Source organism: Periplaneta americana, chromosome 2, assembly GCF_040183065.1.
Source record: "Periplaneta americana isolate PAMFEO1 chromosome 2, P.americana_PAMFEO1_priV1, whole genome shotgun sequence".
In the NCBI taxonomy this organism is placed as follows: domain Eukaryota; kingdom Metazoa; phylum Arthropoda; class Insecta; order Blattodea; family Blattidae; genus Periplaneta; species Periplaneta americana.
The window spans coordinates 178,654,242-178,660,183 of record NC_091118.1 but is presented as its reverse complement, the minus strand read 5'-3'; positions in this window follow the sequence as shown (position 1 = coordinate 178,660,183).

Sequence of the window (5,942 nt, the reverse complement as noted above, 5' to 3'; positions counted from 1 at the left end):
AATATTTTATAGTTTATTTATGTTAAACAAGGCTACAATGATAATAGTGTACCCATAAAAACCTTTACTCTCTGTGGAGAAATTTTAATAAACTAATCACTTACCCCATTACCTTGCAATTTATATTATAAGACTTCAAACTTTCAATTCTCCTGAAATTTAATAGGTGGCAAAGAACTTTACAACATGTGTATGGCAATATTTTGTATATTTAAATCACTTTTTAAACATTTAGATACTTGAGATGATGTACCAGAAAATCTGTGCACACAATCTCTAACTTCTTTTTTAGTTTTTTTTTAGTGTATGGCATACCTTTAAAAGAATTGCACTCTACACACAAAAAAGAAATATAATATATACAAGTAAACTATTGCTGTATATGGGATGGCAACTACATAATATGAGTAAGACAAGACTGCCTTGTAAGTTTAAAATTTCGCCAATGAACAAGTAATTAGGGCTTACAATATCGAGATGTATGGTTTCTGATCTTTTGCTCCAGTACTCGATCAAGTATTGGCATTCACAGAAAAATTTCTGGTTTTTTGGTACTAACTGAAAAATAGTTATTATTTATTCACAATGTTACATTATAAATAAAATCTAAAAATATTTTGTTATAAGATTAGTTCCAGTGCTTTTTTTCTGTAAAAAAGTTTACCGGAACTCTATCACTCTATCACATTATACAACAAAAACATAGGTTTAAAAACATTAGGCCTACATACCTTATATTACAATAAGTTCCAAACGGAGCTCATCGATTTTAGGCATAACGGAAATTTTGCGATTTCGAGCTATAGTTTCAGGATCAATAACGGAAGATGTCAGCACTAGATTGCATGAGTTACTTTTGCACCAACGATAATAATGATAAAATGCAAACTCTTGGACTCAGCAGTGGCGGCAATTTTAATTTTCAATTTCGCTTATAAAATATATCTCCTTGGAATTTGTAATGGCAAAAAGTTTACTGGAACGAGTTCCGGACCGTACCGGCTGAAAAAAGGGCTGTTTATAACAATGTTTCGGTCATGACAACAGTAATGGAAAAAATTATTTTCTGGAACGGTTTTATTTTACCTGTATTACCAGGTATTCTGTAATTCATTCTCTCATATTTAAGGCTGGTTCACAATAAACCGGGAATGGAAACGACAACGAGAACGGAAATATTGTTAAAATAAATGTATTTAAATGTGAGCATTCACAATTAACTATTCTGAATGCTCACATTTAAATGCATTTATTTTAACATTTCCGTTCTCGTTGTGGTTTCCATTCCCAGTTTATTGTGAACCAGCCTTTACAATAAAACTGTGCAGACACTTCAAGACTATTGATACCAGAAGTTTTCTAGAAAAGTGAATTTAATTTGAATTTGCGTGAAAGTCGCAGATTTGGCATAAATTCGTGTTGCAGCTTGTGCTTACTGCTGACACACTCTTAAGCATCAATTCAAAGAAGCCCACGAACAGAGCACCAATCAAAAAACCTCTTGTGACAAAATGACTTTCGAAGTTTCATATTTTTCGTCCCTACTCTACACTTTTCGAAACTTCATTATCTTAAATTATGCACTTAATGGCAACCATATACAGTAAAACCCCGATTATCCGTCACCCTATTAACCGATTGGTGGATTATCCGACTGTCTTTCTCGCTCGCAGAAAAAAGTATGAAGTACTGTACATTATATTAGTACGAATTTTTTCTACAGAGTGTTTTTTATAAATCTTTACCCTTACGCATCATGGCCGTACTGTCTAACTTGTATGCAAAATATCTTCTACAAGCGCCAAAAGAAAACATGTTGTACTACGGAAAAAAGTGCAAGTAATTGAGTGGTTTGGAAAAAGAGAAAATGTGGTTCATTTCACATCACAATACGAGATAGGAATAATACAACTGTACGCGATTTAGGCTAATGAGAAATAAAATATAAACTGTATAAAATTTGTAAATCTACAACATGAGACCTCTACCATTCCTATGTTTCCACAGTCGTCATAAGGAGTTTCCTTAGCCATTAAAAACCCGTCATTGAAAACCAGACTTAAGTACAATAAATAACGTTTTAATAACTGACTTATCAGAAAATCAAACATGAATTGGATACTTTAAAGTAGAAAGGTGCAAAGTGCCAAAATCATAGAAAATGAAATTATTATGCAGAGAAGTGCAATGTGCCTAGGAGGATGATGTATGAAAGAGGCTACATCCACTTGTGTTTCTTAAGCGAGATATTTAGATGTTACGTTGCCAGCACCATGCAGTTTCAGACAGTAAGCGCCCTCTTGAGCTGCATCATAGAATGCAATGGATCTTCAACAGATCATGTTTGTGCCCAAACTTACACACAGAGAAATGTTTTACAGATGTCAGCTTTCACGTTATAACTTTGGAGTTTGTGTATGGGATACAATGCAGCCTTATATGTGTATGTGGGATGAAAGCATCGCGAGTAGAGGTGCCAATGAGATTGCCTCGTGTCTGCTAAAACTGGTCATTATGGACATAACAAACAAAAAGAATCTGATAACTGTGCAGCTGAAAACAAAAATCGTGTAATGGTTTTCATGTGTCTCTTTTTAGTTGCCATTGGTTTATTTGAGCACATAGAACAACATTTCCTTCTCAGCGGTCACAGTTTCTTGCAATGCGATTCTGATTTCGCTTTGATTGAAAAACGACAGAAAGTGACAAAAGCCTTCATTCCTAGTGACCTGCTTAAAATCGTACAAGACTCTAAAGTTGTAAAACCATTTCAAACCGTTTCAATGCTAGAGTCATATTTCCTTAATATGCAAGATGTTGCTGATCAACTAATTTCCATCAAGAACTTGAATATTTCTAAGGCATGTTGCATTCAGTATGATGTTAGTAAAGCAGGTAGTGTTTCTGTGAAATAGTCCCATGATAATGAAGCAGTGCATACCATTAAAGTGCTTAAAAAAGAAAAAAAAAAACATGAAAGATGTGCAGTCAGCATTGTTTCAAGTTAAAGTACAAAATAGAGAATTTACTGAAGAAAAGAAGGAGATTCTACTAGCAATGACTCCCTATTTTCCAAATGAGGAGCATAGGCAGTTCTACAGAAAGATCTGTGAGTAAAAATTGCTCCAGAATAGAAAAAATAGGTATTGGACTGCACCATTCTACTGCAACTGTACCCATTACTTAACCCTTTTCACAATCTGTGTTATATAATTAAATATGGAGAAATAATGCCATTACATACCACTATTATTAATGAGTAAACACTGTACTATTGCTGTTTTCTATCAGTAAAAAAACGACACAAATATGTGAACAATTATTCTTATAGCTACATTTTTTTATCTTATCTCTAATGTTTCATTTTGGCACTTTGCACCCTTCTACTTTAGAGTATCCAATTGTAAAAAAAAAAAAAAAAAAAAAAAAAAAAAAAAAAAAAAAAAAAAAAACCGACTTAAATTAGTGAACTTCTAATCCACTACCTAGCGTATTAAAAGAAAAGACCATGGAGGAAATTACGAAAATATTATGTAGTTAGTTTATGTAAACTTTTTATGGTACGGATTATCCAATTTTTTCGATTAACCGTTCAGTCCACCCCCTTCATTACCACGGATAATAGAGGTTCTACTGTAGACTACTTTAAACTAAGCATTGATGCATATTGCCAGCACAGTTTGCAAATTTCTTTAAGATATGAATTATTTTTAGTAAGTTGGATTACATACTGAATTCTTATATCGTAAGTGTTAATGGAATTGTATTGAAAAACATTTGTGAGATATAAAAAGGGTGAATAATTATGATGTATGAAAGGAAGCTATGGAAAGCGCAATTATTCTAAATGGTACAGTAGTTACTGTGCATATTTAAAGTTAGTTAACATTTCTTACACAATGTGAAAGAAAGAAGTGGGTCATATTCAAAGAAACAAAGAAAAAGTTTACGCAAATATTTGCCCCAAAACATCACTTTTGCCATCTAACATTTCTTCAACGATTGTGGAATACTGAAGGTGTGGCTTAGAGCACTGCAATGCAAATTTTTTTGCTTCCTTGTATTCGTTCGAAAGTCTTGCACTCGAGGACATTTCCTTTGAACGAAGAGCACTATAAACCACGTTGATGAGCAAACTATGCTCGTGTAGAAGAACATTCAGATAAATGTTAGTAACTCTTTTCTTTGTTCAAGTTTGTGAAACCATAACCTGAAATTATGACCCAATTTTCTTCTCTCATTCAGTATATTAATAATTTTTTTCTTCCAAAATACAATCCTGCACGTATGTGTAGAACTATTAGTTGTGAATGAACAGACCCTTTCCTAACATACGAAAATATTTTAGCTAATATACAATATATTCAAAATAATCAGAATTATTTTTCATAAGGGGAGAGGATGGTATTTTTTAAAACTTTTTTCCTACTTGGTGTAAAATATTAATTTTTTGTGTGTAGAGAGCTCATAGATGTAGAAACTCAACCGAATATAAATATTTAAAAAAAAAATATTTGATGGCCCAAATTTGAAAAAAATATTCCCAATGCAGGATTGTACTAAAACCGATATATCTAAACCGTTTTCAAAGATAGATTCAAACTTTTTTTTGCAATTTATTTGCAAAAGCATGTTCTACAAACTGTCTGTAACAGAATTTTGATATTAGTCCTTACGTTTGTAAAATAAACAATTAAAATTTAATAACAATTTTCTGATTTCTTTTCTTGCAAACAAACGGACGTATTTTAAAAATGAAATCAATTAACAAAATTCTGTTACAGAGAAAAGTTTCCTAATAGTCTAAAGAATGTGTGTTCTAAATTTCATGCATGTATCTTTAATAGTTCAGAAATTATATCCATTTTTTATCTGGCAATGTAGCAAAAAATGAAGTTACTGGAAACCGATATAAATGGGTGTGTGATTTAAAAATCCATAGCGCAGGAGCTTTAAAAATGACGTCTCAATATCCGATAAGGGCACAAATACCCACAAAACGTTATGCAATGCATTCCACACATATCAAAGAGTATTTTAAAGAAAATTTTTTTTTTTTAATTTAATTTACCGAAACAATAATAAAGGTGTGCGAGTGATTTAAAAATCCATAATGCAGGAAGTTTAAAAATGGCGACTCAACATCCGATAAAGGCACAAATACCCACAAAAGTTATGCAATGCATTCCACACATATCAAAGAGTATTTTAAAGAAAATTTTTTTTTTTTTAATTTAATTTACCGGAAACAATAATAAAGGTGTGCGAGTGATTTAAAAATCCATAACACAGGAAGTTTAAAAATGGCGACTCAACATCCGATAAGGGCACAAATACCTACAAAAGTTATGCAATGCATTCCACACATATCAAAGAGTATTTTAATGAAAAAAAAATTTTTTTTTAATTTAATTTACCGGAAACAATAATAAAGGTGTGCGAGTGATTTAAAAATCCATAATGCAGGAAGTTTAAAAATGGCGACTCAACATCCGATAAGGGCACAAATACCTACAAAAGTTATGCAATGCATTCCACACATATCAAAGAGTATTTTAAAGAAAAATTTTTTATTTTAATTTAATTTACCAGAAACAATAATAAAGGTGTGCGAGTGATTTAAAAATCCATAATGCAGGAAGTTTAAAAATGGCGACTCAACATCCGATAAGGGCACAAATACCCACAAAAGTTATGCAATGCATTCCACACATATCAAAGAGTATTTTAATGATTTTTTTTTTTTTTTTTGAAAATTTAATTTACCGGAAACAATAATAAAGGTGTGTGAGTGATTTAAAAATCCATAACGCAGGAAGTTTAAAAATGGCGACTCAACATCCGATAAGGGCACAAATACCCACAAAATGTTATGCTATGCATTCCACACATATCACAGAGTATTTTAAAGATTTTTTTTTTTAATTTACTCATTTTTCACC